This window comes from Salmo trutta, chromosome 15 (genome assembly GCF_901001165.1).
Source record: "Salmo trutta chromosome 15, fSalTru1.1, whole genome shotgun sequence".
Classification (NCBI taxonomy): Eukaryota; Metazoa; Chordata; class Actinopteri; order Salmoniformes; family Salmonidae; genus Salmo; species Salmo trutta.
The window spans coordinates 16369723-16391547 of NC_042971.1; the positions used below are offsets into that span (position 1 = coordinate 16369723).

The 21825-nt window shown below is 42.2% G+C and overlaps 1 protein-coding gene across 1 annotated transcript in view; it reads right to left on the minus strand.

Annotated features, from left to right (window-relative positions):
* The window catches only part of LOC115148555 (follistatin-related protein 4), a 224332-nt gene that overhangs the window by 79642 nt on the left and 122865 nt on the right, over positions 1-21825 (minus strand). The window lies entirely within an intron of this gene.

Here is a 21825-nt window from a genome sequence, read left to right on the forward strand (position 1 = left end):
CACCTCTTCTCAGGGGCTTCGTCATTAGGCCCGGGCTTGACAACGCAGGCTAAATGAACAGGAGACTCAGACAGGGAGGAATGTGGGTCAGGATGATAATATGCAACACACAATGGCAGCAGAAGGACTGTTTCCCCCGGAGCTACAGCCTCTCCATCCCACAGCCCCCCTGATCATCCAAGTGACAAATTTGAGAACATGGAGGAAGAGGAGTCCAACGACAGATACCCTAATTAAAAAACCTGACAAAAGTTTGTAGGTCCTCTGCGCCCGTAATATATCTAGATTAAAGACTGTGTCTGTAATGAAAACAAACAGACACACTCCTTGGGGAAACAGCAGAGCAGAATGCAGTCTGATATTATTAGAGATTGTTGCAGTGTGGAAAGGCCTCATACTCAGCAGAAAAACAAGAATAGGGCTTCTATTCAATGTACCCTTCAATGCTGAAATGCTTTGGCTGATTCCTGTCCTGAAGAGATGGTTAAAAGGCTCAGACCTGTGTTCAAATACTATTTAGGAGATGTCAATGACTTTCACAGACATTTTTAATTTTTTGGGGGATATTTCTTCTTTAAAAATACCAGTGGTTGAATATTGGAATGTATTTCAAAATACACTAGGAAAATATTGACTTGTATTTTCAAATACAAATATTTAAATACTCCATAAATATTAAATACTCCCAGGTCTGTTTGGTCCTAGGGGTATTTTAAATACTGTATTTGTAAATAAGTATTTGAAAATAGTTTCATAAACTTCAAAAATAAGTAGCTGATTTGGCCACATTATGTGGAAATACTCAAATACACAGAAAATACGTATTTAAATAAAAAAATACTTAAATATGCATGGTTTTGAACCCAGGTTTGTCTAGGCTACCCACAATAAACTATTTTGATGTTTTCGGTATTTTCAAAATGTGTTTGTGATGGGTAAAATGAGACAGAATTTTTTAAGAAAGTTCATGAGAATTCTCATTACAAACTATTAGCATCCTCATCATCAACCCATACTACTGTGTCCCGTCTTTGTTTAACCAACTTGTCATCAGTCTGAGCATGAATCCTTATCCCCTTCCAGCAGTTGAGCTATGTTGTCTCTCTTGAGCCTTTTTGATATTCTAAAATAATGAATCATTAGGGAAACGAACACGTTTAAAAAACACAACCAATTACCAGCCCAAACACAGGATTAAGGCTACAGTATCACTCAGCCTCACTGGGGTACAGGGAGGTAGTACAAATTACTAGTTGTCAGATTAATAATTAATTAAAGCCAAGTAAAATAATCCACAGAGTCCCTGGCCACAAGAGGGACTTTGATTAAAAAAGAAACCGTAGTAGTCTAGTTTGACATTTTGTAATACCTTACGCTGTAAAATTATGTTTTGTAATACTTTACGCTGTAAAATTAAGTCAGGTTGAATAAATTGCTGTGCTGCTTTGGTAAAAACATAAAAGTACACTCAACACATTTATTAACTTGTTGAACTAAAATGTGCTACCATTTGGAAATCATTATCGGTTTCTGTAAAATACTGAAACAACGTGTACATCCAACCTCTAATGGCTCAATGGTTACAAATGCAAATGTTTTATGTCTGTAAGGACTTTCTATTTAATGTCAGCCATCTTGATGATATTTTAATTAAGGAGAGATAATCGTATTAAGCTTGCCAGCCCAATTCTCTGATTAAATCTAGGCTGTCTCCTTTGTAGATAGACTAATAGATTATATTAATCCAACAGTGGACTGCACTCATGTTCTCAAGAGTGTTCTCAAGATACCATTAGAGAAAGTGTTATCAGATACTGTTCTATTGTTGATGACAAGCCAACACATTTATCTTTGCTAGCATGACATGCATCATTTATATGTACAGCACCAGTCGAAAGTTTGGACACACCTACTCATTCAAGGGTTTTTCTTCATTTTTACTATTTTCTACATTGTAGAATGATAATGAAGACTTCAAAACTATGAAATAACACATATGGAATCATGTAGTAACCAACAACAAATCAAAATATATTTTATATTTGAGATTCATCAAAGAAGCAACCCTGTGCCTTGATAAGAGCTTTGGACACTCTTGGCATTCTCTCAACCAGCATCATGAGGTAGTCACCTGGAATGAATTTCAATTAACAGGTGTGCCTAGTTAAAAGTTAATTTATGGAATTTCTTTCCTTCTTAATGCATTTGAGACAATCAGTTGTGTTGTGACAAGGTAGGGGGTATACAGAAGATAGCCCTATTTTGCTAAAGACCAAGTCCATGTTGTGGCAAGAATAGCTCAAATAAGCAAAGAGAAATGACAGACCATCATTAGTTTAAGACATGAATGTCAGTTAATCCAGAAAATGTCAAGAACTTTGAAAGTTTCTTCAAGTGCAGTCGGAAAAACCATGAAGCGCTATGATGAACCTTGCTCTCATGAGGACTGTCACAGGAAAGGAAGACCCAGAGTTACCTTTGCTGCAGAGGATAAGTTCATTAGCCTCAGATATCTTCAAACAACTGCACCTCAGATTGCACCTCATCGAGTTCAAGTAACAGACACATCTTAACATCAACTGTTCAGAGATGACTGCGTGAATCAGGCCTTCATGGTTGAATTGCTGCAAAGAAACCACTACTTGAGGACACCAATAAGAAGAAGAGACTTGCTTGGGCCAAGACACACGAGCAATGGACATTAGACCGGTGGAAATCTGTCCTTTGTCTGATGAGTCCAAATTTGAGATTTTTGGTTCCAACCGCAGTGTCTTTGTGAGACGCAGACTAAGTGAACGGATGATCTCCGCATCTGTGGTTCCCACCGTGAAGCATGGAGGAGGAGGTGTGATGGTGTGGGGTGCTTTGCTGGTTGCACTGTCGTGATTTATTTAGAATTCAAGGCACACCTAACCAGCATGGCCACCACAGCATTCTGCAGCGATACGCCATCCCATCTGGTTTGCGCTTAGTGGTACTATCATTTGTTTTTCAACAAGAAAATGATCCAACACACCTCCAGGCTGTGTAAGGGCTATTTGACCAAGAAGGAGAATGATGGAGTGCTGCATCAGATGACCTGGCCTCCACAATCACCCGACCTCAACCCAATTGAGATGGTTCAGGATGAGTTGGACCACAGAGTGAAGGAAAAGCAGCCAATGTGGGAACTCCTTCAAGATAACCTCCTTCAAAATAACCTTTATCACTGCTAGACGGTTGCTGTTTATAACTCCAGACTATTTGCATGATGAGAGTCTGCTGTCCTGAGGCACATCTCTGCCTGTTTAGATGCTGGCCGAAGAGAAAAAGGAGCAGGAGAGAGAAAAAGGAGAAAAGTTGTCAATTTCAACTAAGTGAGAAAAGATTGCTGCTTAAGACTGCTACAAATGTTGCTGATGCAGTCAAATTGTAATTGGCTGTACCAGAGCCATATTTTACATGAAATGTAATGTCAGATGTGTAATTTTGCTGTGAGGTCCCATTGGTGATACTCTCATCTGCTAAGTGAAACGATGTGCAACACCAGGGGCTTAAATTAAAGAACAGTAAAGATAATTGAAGTTGTAGCATGGCATGAACGTATTAGATATGACATACTTTGGCCACAGATCAAAGACACTTCATATTGTCCCTGCCAACGAACAGGTGTTTCTAGGTAGGGGAGGTCAGTTCGGGACAACTGGTATGTGTCCCAAATGGCACCCTATTCCCTGTATAGTGCACTCTTTTTGACAAGAACCCTATGGGGGGCTTTGGTCAAAATTAGTGCACTAAATAGGGAATAGGGTGCAATTTGGTTAGCACACCTGCTATTCTTCCTACAGTATCACAGGTGAACACAGATGTGCACACTCAAAGCTAGCATTTCAGATTAGTTATGGATTTTGAAGAGAATAATTCCATGAGGAATTCACACCGTTCACACACATCCACATGAATTCACATAAAGAGGTGAGCGTAAACACATGTTTTGTTAATACGGTAGACACCGGCTAGGACAGATTATGTATTGCTGCAATGTTATGCAGTACGGAAGACATTACTTATGGCATCGGTGGCAGAGTATCACCTTCCCAACGTCACATGCCTTGGGTTTTATAATAATAATAATAATAATAATAATAATAATAGTCATTTTAGTATCACCACCACCCCTTCGCCAGCAGACAGTCATGCAGCAGAGTCAGAGACGTGAGGTGGAAACATCATGGACGCCTGCCTGGCGCGTCGACCAGGAGGGAAGGAAGGGATACTGTAACTTTGGCTGTGTCACAAATGGCACCCTATCCCCTGGTCAAAAGTAGTGTACTACATAAGGAATAGGGTACCATTTGGGACACATCACTGTGATCTGAGCGCCCCTGTTCCCCTGCTCTCCTTTCAGTACCACGACAAGCTCATTCCCTTCTGCTCCAACAGCTGCAGCTCTCGGCCGTGACTCGGTACATGCCAGGGATCAGTCACTTCATGATTTAATAAGTCAAAAGACACTTTGACTTTGCCGTTGTTTCTCAAAGCACCCCTCCGCCTCCTTCACCCCCCCCCCCCCCCCCACTCCTGCCCGTCATCGATGTGTGTAGTGAGTAAAGTAGGATGGCAGTCTTAACCCGGCCTGTAAATAATGCACATCTCACAAAGCCCTGGTTCGAACCTGCCGGGGGAATTACCCAGATGTCTGGGCACCTGGTAATAGAATTTAAATGCTGCCAGTTGTCATGCTTGCTCGCTTCAATTTACTGTTGAAGTAAACAGGTTTCAATTCCACTTTATTTTGGCCGTGTGTGAAATCAATCTTTGTTTAATTGTTCCCTGTTACTTCAGGGGCTCGTGCCATTTTGACTAATAGCCTTGTAGTGAAAACGTTGAGGGACACAGGAAGAGGGCCAGTGTTGAAAGGGTGAACTAGCCTTATGTTACTAGCTAGCTATAGCTCCTCTATGTCATGCACTGCCATAGAGCGGCCATCACATGTTCTTATATAAGTCACATCTAAATTTCAAATGTGGCATCTTGATTGATGAATGATATTCATGAAGGTTCCCAGATGTGTCTGGAATTATCATAAAACTGCTGAATATATGCAGATTGATCTAACGTGACATCTTGAATCAGATACATAGCCAGAAATAATAATAGCAAGTGTCATTAAATGGTGCTTTAAAGCAAATTTCCATACACACTTACTCACATTTGGCCCTTATTTGTCAGCTATTGCAGAAATTGTGATACCTTCCTGGAATTTTGAGGACCGTAGTGATAAAGGTGAGGTTTTTAATTATTTCCGAGATGGGTGAAGTTGAACAGTCTCTCCTCCAGTCTAATGTATTAGTCTCATGTAGTCAGTATAAATACAAAAGACAGCAGCAGCTCACATCTCAGTGAGATAGCTCCCCAACTCCATCCAGAAGACACTCACTCTACCAACCTGGGTCCCAGGGACACCCACCGTAGACACAAGTTGCATCCCAAATGGCACCCTATTCCCTATGTCGTGCACTGTTTTGACCAGAGCCCGGTGGCCCTACTTTAACTAGAGCTCTACTCAAAAGTAGTGCATTATATAGGGACTAGGTTGCCATTTGGTTTGCAACCCAAACTCCCCACTCACTACCACCTGATCCAGGACGAACCAGATGACGGCAGCGTGTCTGACACCACAGGTGCTTTTGATGTTGTACAGATGCTCTGCTGAGCAAGAGGCGCGTGAGTGACTGACAAGCTGACCACACGTCAGATACTGCTGCCTGGGCTACGAGAGAAAACATGGCTGGCCTGACTGATGACGGGCGGCAGGAGAACTACAAGGATCCCAATATGTAGGCCTGCGTCCCAAATGGCACTCTATTCCCTATGTGGTATGCTACTTTTGACCAGGGCCCATAGGGATCCCTGGTCAAAAGTAGTGGACTATGTAGGGAAGAGGGTGTCATTTGGGATGCATACATAATACACTCCCAAAGTGCTACACACAGAAAGGATACTGACATCAAAGCCGTCCCGGCAGATGCTCTCAAAACAACCATGTCAGAAGATCACAGATAGTTGGTGAAGGAGCAAATGAGTGTATCTTCCTGGAGGAGAGAGTTGATGAATCAACGATGATACTCTAGATCCCTTTGTTGGTGTGTGTGCTGTACTGTGTGCTGTAGCCTTCTCCATCGTAGGCCAACCCCATGTTGAAATGATGACTGAAAGTCAAAACTCATCAGGCTACTCATCAAATTAAATTACAGGTGTGTTATAATAATTGTGACTGGTATTGTAGGGCAATGTTGCGCGTAAAGACCATATAACTCTGATGAGAAATCATTTCAACTGATTATGTAGTATCACCTGCAATGGTTAACGACACATATTTACAATCGCCTGATACCGCTACCATATCAGAACAAGAATATCGCTTGGCAAACATTTCCATAGTACACACTGGGTGTGCTGCTGCCAGCGGCCTTGAAATGATGAACAGTGTTTGCATAGGGCAATATTTTTCTACCTGGAATGCCGTTGCTCTTTTACACAGCTCTGTCCTGGAGCCTGTCTTGCTCTTTGGAGGGATCATCATGCAATCTCTACCATATTGTCCTCGGGCACCTCCACTCAAGTGGAATCCTATTCATCAGCGACCTAAATGAGCTCGCAGCACTGTCCCTCCCCAGAACACACCCAGGCTGCATCCGGAATTGCACTCTATTCCCTTTAAAGAGCACTACTTTTGACCACATTCCTATGAGTCCTGGTCAAAAGTAGTGCTCTATAAAGGGAATACAGTGGCATTTGAGATGCAAACACTGTCCCTCCACACATACCCAGACCAGGGTAATGGAGACAGCAGCTCATCCTTAAATGATGCTTAGATGATGCCATCTGAACCCAGTAAGCTACAATAGGCTATACACTCCTTCGCGGGACATGGTGGCACCGCAACAAAATGGAAGATACAAAATGTATATTGTAACTAAATAATTGGGAAAGAAGTTCCTATACAAAATGTTTCCTGTACAGTTTCGTGGAATAGGTTATAATACATTGGTAAGAAAAGTGCAGAAAAATGAAATACATGAATTGACTTATAAAGCTTTGACCTAAGGGAGCGGTTGAAATTACGCAATTGGTACCCAGGGAGAATGGGGGAAAGTCATGCTTTTTAATTACACGTTTCATTTAGTCCAGGGGAGGATCCTGTAATTGTAATCGATTAAATGTCATATTGCTCAAAGTTTGATAATTAGTTGCATATTATATCTCGATGTGCGCCCGGTGCTGCCCCTCGTCCCTGATTCTCTGCTGGGCGCGCAATATCAAGTGTGCCTAGTGTGGTCTCAATCAAATGATCCATAGCCTAAACTAAAGGCTACAGGCCTAGGCTATACGACGAGCATGCTCGGAGAAGCACAGGGCAAAGTTATATTTCAAAGAAAATGTATTTCCTTCTTGAGTTTTTGCACTGCTGGGGGGGTGTATGTAAAACTAGGTTACACTGCATTATACACTGCAATGGATAGCCTATCCCAATCATGAGCTCCGGCCTGCCCTGCTCTTGCTGATGTAAACCCTTTTGTGCTGCCCAAACAATGGTTGTGCTGTGTACGGTGGCACTTCAGGAGGCGAGTCAAAGGCTTCTTCCGAAAATAATTGTTTTATTGGTAAAAAAAAGAAATCAATATCTGTGCGTGCAGACTAGGACTACTGGTGTCCTGTTCAGTTTGAGAGGGAGAGCGTGCCGATGAGAAGGAAGACTACTTGCTACTGCTATAATTGATTTGAATAAAAAAACAATATGTTTCATTGACCATATTGAAGCTATTTAATTGACCTTTTTTAAAATGTTATTTAACTTGTATTTAACTAGGCAAGTCAGTTAAGAACAAATTCTTATTTACAATGACGGCCTACTGGGAAACAGTGGGTTAACTGCCTTGTTCAGGGGCAGAACGACAGATTTTTACCTTGTCAGCTCGGGGATTCGATCCAGCAACCTTTCAGTTACTGGCCCAATGCTCTAACCACAAGGCTACCTGCCGCCCCAAAAAGCCATATTTGAGTCATTTACATAACATACATTACTATGAAGAGACAGCGATGGAGATAGACAGTGCATGGGTGCTGAAAGTAGGCTAAATAGAGAAGGCCTAATTCGTTTAAACAGTTGTCATTTTCATTTGACTTTAGGCTACTAACAACAATAGGGCTTTGCCTATTTCTTCCTATTCAAGAAATAAGAGGTATGCCCACCTGTTTGACAGACTAAATTATAGTCTACTGTCTAGGGCTCGAATTGAGGGGATATGTAAGGGTATGTGAGGGTATTGTGGCTTACGCTCAAGAAAATGGCTGAAAGCATAGGCCTACCACCTGTTAGCTTACAATTTCGGCAAAAAATGTAATAGACCCAATTATGTGAAGTGATCTATAACAATGTTTTACTCCGAAATAATTTATGCTAGAAACAAGCTGTAAAGTGCCGGGAAAGCACGTGACTGTCACGTTGGCATAAATGATTCGGGAGACAGGCGCAGGAATGCGTAAGAGGGTTTTTCATTGCATCCAAATTACGGCGTGCCGTGTAAAGGCCCGGGGACGAAGACCAAACAAACAGTATACAAAACACAGGGTAGAAACCCAAAATAAAAGAGCAAGGAGTACCTCGAATAAGTAACACAAGCGCACAATGATTATCACACAGGACGAGACCCATAATCATCTGCGCAATCCACAAGGGCACGAAAGCCAAAACACACAGCACATGTACTCACACGCACCAACGGAAATAGTAACAATAATCGACAGCCCAATGGAAACCAAAGGGCACATATATACAAATACTAATTAGTGGGAATACGGGACAGCTGTGGGTAATGAAAGTTCCGGAGGGATCCGTGACAGACTCGATGTATATGGGATATCTTTGGTTTGTCTCTATGACATTCAGAGGCTGCGCTACAACTTTCTATAGCCGAGGAGAATGTGCAATTCTGTCACTGTGAATTAACTTTCAACATTTCAACAGGCTATTAAACAACAAACTAACTCTAAATCAGTCAGGAGCAAGCCAGGTTGCATGAGAATGATTTATTAATATATGTAACTTGTTTCAGGAAACTAGGCATATGTCGCGCATCACTACTTCACAGGAGAGACATTTGAACATACAGTAAACATCAATTTTTTAGTTTTTGTCCGAAATGCCTTCTGTGAACTTTCATGTGCCTTAATAACAAAAGTGTGTGCCATCTCAAAATACATATAAAATTGTTAAATTACGAGCCTAGTTGGTTTAGCCAAGATAATGGATGGGCTGGACATGCCAAGAGATTAGTTTGGATTGGTCTGTCTATAACATGATCTGCTCAGTATGTGTAGGTAATCCTTTCTAACGAAGCTTTTTTGAAAGATATCACGAAGAACTGCAAAAGTGTTGCTAATGTTCTCCACTTTCTGGAGGACCGAGTTTTGAAATCAGTGGGAAGCCCGGTGGAAGCAGAATATGATATTTAAGGAGATGGAGAAATTTCTGGCGTTTGATTGCAAATATGTGGAGGAAGACGAAAGAGAACACACAGAAGGCTGTTGTATAAAACACCTGCCTCCGCATTGCATCTTCAAATTAAGGGAAACCATGGCATCCGTATATATACATACACACACATACACAGAGTACAACACATTAGGAACATCTGAACTAATTTAGGCTTGCCTAAACAAAGGCGCAGCATACTTATGCAACGACTATATTTTATTTATTAACTTTCACATTAATCATCCACTTTGTCATTACAGAGTGATTTGTGGAGATTGTTGTCCAAAAAAATGACAATTTTAATCCCACTTTGTAACACAACAAAATGTGAAGAAATCCAAGGGGTCTGAATAATTTTGCAAGGCACTTTAAATTCTATGCTCGCTTCGAGGCAAGCAACACCACAACCATGCATGAGAGCACCAGCAGTTTCGGACGACTGGGTGATCACGCTCTCCATAGCCGATTTGAGTAAGACCTTAAAAAAGGTTAGCATTCACAAGGCCGCGGGGCCAGAAGGATTACCAGGATGCGTAATCAGAGCATGCGCTGACCAGCTGGCAAGTGTCTTCACTGACATTTTCAACCTCTCCCAGGCCTAGTCTGTAATACTTACTGTACATGTTTCAAGCAGACCACCATAGTCCCTGTGCCCAATAACAACAAGGTAATATGTTTAAATGACTATCACTCTGTAGCACTCACATCTGTTGCCATAAAATGATTTGAAAGGCTGGTCATGGCTCACATCAACACAATCATGGACACCCTGGACCCACTCCAATTCACACACCTCCCTTTATTTTTTTATTTAACCTGGAAAAGCCCATTGAGACACAGAGTCTCTTTTTCAAGGGAGACCTGGCCAAGAAGGCAGCAACAATCAATACATACAGAATTAAAACATACAACAAACAATACAACAACATGATCCAGCCTAAAAAAAAAAGCCCTAACAGATCCACAGATGATGCAATCTCTATTGCACTCCATACAGTGCTTTCCCACCTGGACAAGGGGAACACCTACGTGAGAATGCTGTTCATTGACGACAGCTCAGCGTTTATCAACATAGTGCCCTCCATGCTCATCACTAAGCTCAGGACCCTGGGACTGAACACCTCTCTCTGCAACTGGATCCTGGACTTCCTGATGGGCCACCCCCAGGTGGTGAGGGAAGGCAACAACTAATCCGCTACTCTGACCCTCAACACGGGGGCCGCTCAGGGGTGGATGCTTTGTCCCTTACTGCATGGCAGTGCACAACTCCAACACCAACATTAAGTTTACTGATGATACGACAGTGGTTGGCCTGGTCACTGACGACGATGAGACAGCCTATAAGGAGGTCAGAGACCTGACAGTGGTGCCAGGACAACATCTCCTCACTCAACGTCAGGAAGACAAAGGAGATTCATGGACTATAGGAAACGGAGGGCCGAGTACGCACCCATTCACATTGACGGAGCTGTAGTGGAGAGGGCCGAGAGCTTCAAGTTCCTCTGTGTCCACATCACTAGAGAATTATTGTGGTTCACACATAGCAACACAGTCGTGAAGAAGGCACAACAACACCTCTTCCTCATCAGGAGCTTGAAAAGATTCAGCATGGACCCTCAGATCCTCTACAAGTTCTACAGCTGCACCATTGAGAGCATTTTGACTGGCTGCATCACCACTTGGTATGGTAACTGTTTGGCATCCGACCGCAAGGCGCTACAGAGGGTAATGCGTATGACCCAGTACATCACTGGTGCCTAGCTCCCTGCCATCAAGGACCACTATACCAGGCGATGTCAAAGGAAGGCCCTAAAGACTTCAGCCAACCAAGTCATAGACTGTTCCCTTTGCTACCACAGTGCAAGCGGTACCAATGCACCAAGTCTGGAACCAACAGGACCCTGAACAGCTTCCACCCCCAATACTGCTAAATAGTTAACCAATAGCTACCCGGACTATCTGCATTGACCTTTTTTCCACTAACTATTTTGGCTCATCACATACGCTGCTGCTACTGTTAATTATCTATCCTGTTGCTTAGTCACTTTATCCCTAGCTATATGTACATACAGTTGAAGTTTACATACACTTAGGTTGGTGTCATTAAAACTCGTTTTTCAACCACTCCAAAAATGTATTGTTAACAAACAATAGTTTTGGCAAGTCGGTTAGGACATCTACTTTGTGCATGACACAAGTAATTTTTCCAACAATTGTTTACAGACAGATTATTTCACTTATAATTCACAGTAGGTCAGAAGTTTACATACACTATGTTGACTGTGCCTTTAAACAACTTGGAAAATGATGTCATGGCTTTAGAAGCGTCTGATAGGCTAATTGACATAATTTGAGTCAATTGGAGGTGTACCTGTGGATGTATTTCAAGGCCTACCTTCAAACTCAGTGCCTCTTTGCTTGACATCATGGGAAAATCTAAAGAAATCAGCCAAGACCTCAAAGAAATTATAGACCTCCACAGGTCTGGTTCATCCTTGGGAGCAATTTCCAAATGCCTGAAGGTACCACGTTCATCTGTGCCAACAATGGTATGCAAGTATAAACACCATGGGACCACGCAGCCATCATACCGCTCAGGAAGGAGACGTGTTCTGTCTCCTAGAGATGAACGTACTTTGGTGTGAGAAGTGCAAATCAATCCCAGAACAACAGCAAAGGACCTTGTGAAGATGCTGGAGGAAACAGGTACAAAAGTATCTATATCCACAGTAAAACGAGTCCTATATCGACATAACCTGAAAGGCCGATCAGCAATGAAGAAGCCACAGCTCCAAAACCGCCATAAAAAAGCCAGACTACGGTTTGCAACTGCACAAGGGGACAAAGATCATACTTTACGGAGAAATGTTGTCTGGTCTGATGAAACAAAAAAATAACTGTTTGGTCATAATGTGTTTGGAGGAAAAAGGGAGAGGCTTGCTAGCTGAAGGACACCATCCCAACCGTGAAGCACAGGGGTGGCAACATCATGTTGTGGGGGTGCTTTGCTGCAGGAGGGACTGGTGCACTTCACAAAATAGATGGCTCATGAGGAAGGAAAATTAGGTGGATATATAGAAGCAACATGTCAAGACATCAGTCAGAAAGTTAAAGCTTGATCGCAAATGGGTTTTCCAAATGGACAATGACCCCAAGCATACTTCCAAAGTTGTGGCAAAATGGCTTAAGGACAACAAAGTCAAGGTATTGGAGTGGCCATCACAAAACCCTGACCTCAATCCTATACAAATTTGTGAGTAGAACTGAAAAGGTGTGTGCGAGCAAGGAGGCCTAGAAACCTGACCCAGCTATGTCAGGAGGAAAAGGCCAAAATTCACCCAACTTGTGGAAAGCTTGTGGAAGGCTACCCAAAACGTTTGACCCAGGTTAAACAATTTAAAGGCAATGCTACCAAATACTAATTGAGTGTATGTACACTTCTGACCCACTGGGAATGTGACGAAAGAAATAAAAGCTGAAATAAATCATTCTCTCTACTATTATTCTGACATTTCACATTCTTAAAATAAAGGGGTGATCCTAACTGACCTAATTCAGTGCTAGGATTAAATGTCAGGAATTGTGAAAAACTGAGTTTAAATGTATTTGGCTAAGGTGTATGTAAACTTCAGACTTCAACTGTACCTACCTCAACTACCACGTACCCTTGCACATCGACCTGGTAATGGTATCCTGTGTACATAGCCAAGTTATCATTACTCATTGTGTATTTATTTTATTTATTTATGTATTTACTATTTTTCTATTATTGATATTTATTCGCATTGTTGGGAAGGGCCGTAAGTAAGCATGTCACTGTTAGTCTACACCTGTTGTTTAAGAAGCGTGTGACATATACAATTTGACTTGATCATCAATTCTTGATTTCTCTCGCTTTCAAGGTTTTGAAAGGCAGTTAGGAAGGCCTTCATTTTCACTGCTAAATGCAGTGCTAAATATAGTCTATTTGATCTACCGTTATTAACGCAATGCGCTTGCATGTCTTTAAAGCAGTTTGCCTGGCTCCCATTCCTCTGGTGGTCTTAATAAATCAGCCTTTTAAATGTTATCTTTCATACAATCATTTCCAGATTCAGAAATGATCATTTGTAAAGTAATGAATGACAAGGTTGGACTTGAGCAGTAATAGAGGCTTTGAGAAGAGCGTTTTCTTAAATCATGCATATGGAAAAAAAGAAATGGATATTAAAGTTGTGCATTACAGCATTAGGGAAAAGCGGACACATTGTTTATTTAAAAAGTGAGTTTGTAGCTGTTCATTTTGAGTTAAGTATTATGAAAAGGGAAATGTAAATCCTGGTGAAACAAATGACTCTAAAGCAGTTGTATTGTGTAATCTAAACAAAGTGCTGAAATCGCAATCACATTCATCACATGTCCACTAGACAATATATTTTCAAACCCGTAGCTACTCTTCTCTCTATTACAAAGCCAGAAAAGCAATAAGGTCTGCCATTGATTTGTAGTATGTTGAGGCCTTGGGGGGCACCTGATTTATATTACAGTGATTTGTGTCGTTACTTGAGCTTTACTCTGCGTTTACTCCACATAGATGAATAAATAACTGTAAAATATCAGAAAGATTATGTTGACATAACACTCACTGCCTGTTGTGATCAATAAACTCTGCCAATGTCCTTTATCTCCCATGGAACTACACTTACTTCATTGGGAAAAAAATGTAGCATGCTAAATTGCTGCTATGAAATGTACAAAGAAGCCTAGCCTACCATCTATAATTGAAGTGTCACCTAGCAAATGCGTAGAACTATAATACTACTATGCACAATATGCTTTATAAGCTCACACAATTTCCTGGCAATCCAAGACTGATCCCCAAAATGCTCAATGTGTGTAATGACTTCCATGACCGTGTCCTTACTTGCTCCTTGGCATTCCACAAGCCCTACTCTATGCTTAACCGATTCACAAATACAACTCCGAGTCTCCAAGGAATGCTCCTAAAACGATATGAGCTGGTACAAGCTCTCCTTCAAATGCAATTTCATCTCTGACAACATTTTACCACATTGTCTACAAATGCTGATGAAATTGTCTCTATTCATGCGTGAAACAATCAGAAAACGGCTGATGTTTGTCTCACCCCCAACTGGCACAATATTTGTGAACGGCAGCCCAAAATAACACTCTCGTCAAGACTCATGCCGAGTGTCTTTCCTTTCTGCTCTAGCTGTACCATATGGGTTGGAATGTGTGAATAGTTCTCTGTGAAACACTTTATAGTAATTAACATCTGTTCCCAAGGAAACCGACCTGTTGTAGTAAGTGTAAAGGTTTAAAACCACAACCTGTTTGAACAGGTTGCTATTATGCTTCTGTCTTGCTGTATAATAGAAATGCAAATACTGTGTCATATAACACGTAAGGTAAAAAAAAAAAAAAAAACTTGAATGCGCATTAGTTGAGGAAATACACTGTCTAACTGTCTAATCAAGCATACATTAGATTAGAGTAATGGGTTGCTCTTTAGGCGAGAAGATCAGACACAAAGGGCTTTACTCCTGTGCTATGTGCTTGAGTTTGAGCCATGGTGGATAGGGCACTAGACTGCTGTGAGGTGGGGATATGGCACTGCTACAGAATGTATGCGTCTCAAATGGCACCCTATTCCCTGTATAGTGCACTACTTTTGACCAAGGCACAGGGCTCTGGTTAAATGTAGTGAATCTTATAGGGAATACGGTGCCATTTGAGAGGCAGACCAGGTATCCTCCCTAAACCCAGTAGTCTTAATTTACCGGTGAATTGTTCAGTCTCAGTACAGCACCCCTCTTATTAGTGCCTGAGACCTGAACACCTCTAGATCAACCACAGGAGCCCTGGCTGTCAGCAGCGTTCAGGTTCACACCAGCAGGATCCTAGTCATGTGACTCAGGTCTCCACATGGGTTTAATGGGGGCTTTGGGTTCCTCCTGGCTACAACACTGAGCTGCTAGTCAAAGGAGCAGCGCTAAAGGTGATAGGTCGGAAGATAACAGAGAGGGTTAGTTTCTAGGAACAAGGGCCTATTTTTGTAGAAATGCGAAAGGTGATGATGGGCAAACCATTTGAAATGACAGTTGTTTGATTAGCGCTCATTATGCAATAAGGTAAGCAAAGTGGTTACAATATGAAGTAAAACATTCAAGTTTCGAACAATGAAGTATACGTTTTCAAAATGCATACTGCCACCAGCTCACATTGCAAGGTGGTGGGTGACATTCCAGTGCATAGCCTGCCTACCGTTGCCTATGCACTTGAATGGCGAATGGGAGGCGCGCTTCGATTACCAGTTGAGAAATAAAAATAGTAGCTGATTTTAACAAGCGATTGTATTCAGGATTGTTGTGCAACGGCAGGGCTTATAAAAGCACGTTTCACTCCAGCTGCAAAGAGCTGAGGAGCTGCAGCAGCAGCTCTAGCACTGTCTAACGAGATATTCCACTCAAAATAGGCTGTAGCCTGTCTGACAAGTATACACACGCCCCAATTTAATTAACCCACAGACTGGTAAGCATGACGGTAAAAATGTTTTTCCATCGACTGATATTTCCATCAATTAATAAATAGCATTATTTTGCAAAGGGGATTATTTTTTTATCCTGGTCAAATTGGACGGCAAATTTTTATTTATCAACCTTCGATTCTTTTTGTTACAGGCTAACAGAAACCCTGGTATTTTGCGTGTTTGTGTTTTGTGTGCATGTGTGTGTGTATGTATGTATGTATGTGTGTGTCAGTCCACAAGAACACATGGCAGCGTGTAGCAACTAGTTGGCTACATGCAATACTCCATCAATGTGAAAACCCTCGCTCACGTCTGTACATCCATTTCCCAAGTCATGTCTATCTCCTGTGATTTCTCAAGAGGCTCATAAAATATATTAGCCCGTAATGTGTTATGAATTGCTTTACGGCGGTCATTTATACCTAGACCACTGCCATAATGACAAAATGTCCTACGGAGTGATTCAGAACGGATAATATATTAAGCTTGTCAGCTGTTGACATTTATTTCTGATGCCCTTACCTGCTTGTAAATTTGTAATTAACATTGTTGATCCTTGTGTGTTGCTAAATTAAATCATGGAGATCTAAGGAACGACTTGGTGCCGTTATTGATAATGGCCCTCAATTTATTGTGAACTCTTAAAGCGTCAAACTTGGCTCAGTGCGATGCACCTGTTAGACGAATTAAGCACTCAGACAATGTGCAGTGACATACATCATTATTCCACCGACTACAACCAGGAATAGGAGATCTTATTTTCTCTGCTCATGATATACTACTGTAGCTTATTTCAGCCGCTAAAAAATGAAAGCTCTCTCTCAAACAAGCGTTGAATTCCATCAAGCATGAGACTATGTTCTATTATCATGCCATATTCTCAGACACCTTGCTCATTTCTCTTTTAAGAACATCAGAGAACCTATTGTATGCGTGATTTTGGAATCATGTTGACCGTTTTTCCATTCTTTGCAGGAGCGGGCAAAGTCATGCAGTGGCCTGCTTCAACAGACTCACAAGGGATGGAAAATGACTCACTGTATTATACAGATTATTGCAGGCTCATTGAAGGGAAGATTGGGTTGCACCCGTGGGATAGTATTTCAGGTTTGTACATGGTGTCAGGGTACACTCTGTGCATCAAGAGGACTGGGCCTTGAGGCCTGGAGGAGGGTAGGAGAGTGGAGAGAGCTAGCTGGGGCTCCAGGGACCAAGGAGGGAAGTGGCTCAGACGGTATTGCCGCAGGGATCTCTGGTCCATTGCTCGATGTATGCTATAAAAGGAGCACAGAGATGGGAGTCACCTCTGTCATCTCATGTCTAATGGGGGGAGTGTGTACCTTCTGTCATTGGACCTCCTCTCTAATGACCAGTGCAGTGTTCCGTAGCAAATGGCTCACTGGGCAAAGAAATGTTGTTTTTATTGTGTGTGTTTTTGACCCTATTTTCAAAAGCAATTTCTAGTAATGCTATGAGTATTTTGTGAATGTGACCCATGGCTATTAATGGTTTCATTTATAATGCTCATTGCACAGGTTTGGAGTGTGGCAAAATTAATACAGAGCGAGAGAGAGGATGAGGTACACCTCCATAAGTCAACCACTGATAAGGCCAGTCCAGGCAGCAACAGCACCAGCCTCAGCCCCCACAGGTACAACCACATCTGAGTATAGATAAGAGAATCATTAAAACAATACAAATGATTGTGTGGAATCACTGTCACATGCTGCTATTGCTATCATTACCACAGGTAATAATGAACGAGGAAGAGGGAGGTGGAGAGAGGGAGGAAGGTGTCTGTTATTCCACTCAATCATGCAAATGCGAAAGTTGTGCCATTTATTTCCAAATGAACTCAACACTCTTTCCACTAATAAGAATTGCAGATTAAGTAAAACGGTCAAGATAATTATCAACTTCACAATCAGCACTCTATCGGGAGAGGGGATTATTACAGCTGAATAAAAAGACACGCAGGGGAAAGAAACCGTAGATTGTTAATCACAGTAATATGTTTAACAAAAGGTCATTGGGTTGGCTGTGCAATTTTATTTTATTTTAAATTATCTTTCTTGAAAGTAATTACTCATGTTTTATTGTATTATTGTATTTCTGGTAGGAATGTAGTACATTTGGTATGTTAGAACTCCCATCAAGAAACTGAGTTGCAGTCCTGCCCTGGCACTTCTCTGAATATAGCCTTTATCAACATACCACTGCTATACATTATTGCTTCAATAGCGTGAGTAATACCTAGGGTTGCAAAGGTAGGTTATATTACTGGAAACTTTAGAAGTTTACCAGTAAACTACCAGAATTTTGGTGTCTTTCAAAGATTTTATGTTCGTGGTCTGTTGATATCTCTCTAGTGGTGTGGGGGCTGTGCTTTGGCAAAGTGTGTGGGGTTATAGCCTGCCTGGTTGGCCCTGTCTGGGGGTATCAACGGACAGGGCCACAGTGTCCCCCCGACCCACCCGTGTCTCAGTCTCCAGTGTCTAGGCTTAGAAGTTAGAAGTTTACCAGTAAACTACCAGAATTTTGGTGTCTTTCAAAGATTTTATGTTCGTGGTCTGTTGATATCTCTCTAGTGGTGTGGGGGCTGTGCTTTGGCAAAGTGTGTGGGGTTATAGCCTGCCTGGTTGGCCCTGTCTGGGGGTATCAACGGACAGGGCCACAGTGTCCCCCCGACCCACCCGTGTCTCAGTCTCCAGTGTCTAGGCTGCAATAGTCTATGTGCCGGGGGGCTAGGGTCAGTCTATTATATCTGGTGTAATTCTCCTGTCTTATCTGGTGTCCTGTGTGAATTTAAGTATGCTCCCTCTAATTCTCTCTCTCCCTCCCGGAGGACCTGAGCCCTAGGATCATGCCTTAGGACTACTTGGCCCGATGACTCCTGGCTGTCCCCAGTCCACCTGGTCATGCTGCTGCTCCAGTTTCAACTGTTCTGCCTGCGGCTAGGGAACCCTGACCTGTTCACCGGACGTGCTAACTTGTCCCGGACCTGCTGTTTTCGATATGTCTCTCTACCGCACCTGCTGTCTCGACCTCTGAATGCTTGGCTATGAAAAGACAAATTACATTTACTCCTGAGGTACTGACCTGTTGCACCCTCTACAACCATTGTGATAATTATTTGACCCTGCTGGTCATCTATGAACGTTTGAACATCTTGAAGAACAATCTGGCCTTAAATGGCCATGTACTCTCTCCACCAGGCACAGCCAGAAGAGGACTGGCCACCACTCAGAGCCTTGTCCCTCTCTAGGTTTATTTCTAGGTTCCTGCCTTTCAAGGGAGTTTTTCCTAGTCACCGATTTTCTACATCTGCATTACTTGCTGTTTGGGATTTTAGGCTGGGTTTCTGTATAGCACTTTGTGACATCTGCTGATGTAAAAAGGACTTTATAAATACATTTGATTGATTGATATGTAATCTATCACAAGACATCTAGTGGCCCTTTTGGATAATTCTGATTATCACAGGCGTCTGTATTTATCTCTGGCCCACTGTGATTCCTTATCACAAAAAAATAGAATGACAATGCTGATAAATATTATTCTAAATATAAACCATTGCCATAGCTAATATCAATGGTGTTCAATATGAGGGTTTCTGCATGAAATATCCTTTATAAACATGGACACCATATACAGTGCCTTCGGAAAGTATTCAGACCCCTTAACTTTTTCCACATTTTGTTACGTTACACCCTTATTCTAAAATGGAAAAAAATAAAATAAAACCCTCAGCAATTTACACACAATACCCCATAAGGACAAAGCAAAAACAGGTTTTTAGATAACAGAAATAAAAAAAGACCTTATTTACCCTAAGTATTCAGACCCTTTGCTATGAGACTCAAAATTGAGCTCAGACGCATTCTGTTTCAATTCATCATCCTTGAGATCATACTACAACTTCATTGAAGTCAACCTGTGGTAAATTCAATTGATTGGACATTTGGAAAGGCACAAACACCTGTCTATATAAGGTCCCACAGTTGACAGTGCATGTCAGAGCAAAAACCAAGCCATGAGTTCAAAGGAATTGTCCGTAGAGATCCGAGACAGGATTGTGTTGGCACAGATCTGGGGAAGGGTACCAAACAATGTCTGCAGCATTTAAGGTCCCCAAGAACACAGTGGCACCATCATTCTTAAATGGAAGACATTTGAAACCACCAAGACTCTTCCTATAGTTGATCGCCAGGCCAAAATGAGCATTCAGGGGAGAAGGGCCTTGGTCAGGGAGGTAACCAAGAACCCGATGGTCATTCTGACAGAGCTCCATAGTTCCTCTGTGGAGATGGGAGAACCTTCCAGAAGGACAACCATATTTTCATCAGGCCTTTATGATACAGTGGCCAGATGGAAGCCACTCCTCAGTAAAAGGCAGCCCGCTTGGAGTTTGCCAAAAGGCACCTAAAGACTCTCAGACCATAAGGAACAAGATTCTCTGGTCTGATGAAAGCAACATTGAACTCTTTGGCCTGAATGCCAAGCGTCACGTTTGGAGGAAACCTGGCAGCATCCCTACGGTGAAGCATGGTGGTGGCAGCATCATGAAGTGAGGTTGTTTCTCAGTGGCAGGGACTACGAGACTAGTCAGGATCAAGGCAAAGATGAACAGGGCAAAGTACAGCAAGATCCTTGATGAAAACCTGCTCCAGAGCGCTCAGGACCTCAGTTCTCCTTCCAACGGCCCTAAGCACACAGTCAAGACAATGCAGGAGTGGCTTCAGGAGAAGTCTCTGAATATCCTTGAGTGACCCAGCCAGAGCCCGGACTTGAACCCGATCGAACATCTCTGGAGAGACTTGAAAATAGCTGTGCAGCGACGCTCTCCATCCAACCTGACAGAGCATGAGAGGATCTGCAGAGAAGAATGGAAGAAACTCCCCAAATACAGATGTGCCAAGCTTGTAGCGTCATACCCAAGAAGACTCAATGCTGTAATTGCTGCCAAAGGTGCTTCAACAAAGTACTGAGTAGAGGATCTAAATACTTCTGTAAATGTGATATTTCAGTTATTATTTATTTATATAAATCAGCAAAAATTTCTAAACCTCTTTTTGCTTCATCATTATAGGGTATTGTGTGTAGAACGACAAGGGGAAAAAAACTATTTTATACATTTTCGAATAAGGCTGAAATGTAACAAAATGTGGTTAAAGTCAAAGGGTCTGATTACATTACGAAGGCACTGTATAAATGTATGTGGACACCCCTTCAAATTTGTGGATTTAGCTATTTAAGACACACCCATTGCTGACCAGTGTATAATATTGAGCACACACGCATCTCCATAGTGAAATTTCTGCACTGTCAGAGCTGCCCCGGTCCTCGGTTGCCACACTCACTACTGAGTTCCAAACTGCCTCGGGAAGCAACCACAAGAACTGGTCGTCGGGAGCTTAATGAAATGGGTTTCCATGGCCGAACAGCTGCACACAAGCCTAAGAACAACATGCGCAATGTTGCCGCCATTGGACTCTGGAACAGTGGGAACGCGTTCTCTGGAGTGATGAATCACGCTTCACAATCTGGCAGTCCGACGGATGCCAGGAGAACGCTATCTGCCCAACTGCATAGCGCCAACTGTAAAGTTTGGTGGAGGAGGAATAATGGTCTGGGGCTGTTTTTATGTTACGGGAAGTCTCAGTGAAGGGAAGTCTTAACGCTTCAGCATACAATGACATTCTAGACAATTCTGTGCTTCTAACTGTGGCAACAGTTTGGGGAAGGCCATTTCCTGTTTCAGCATGACAATGCCCCC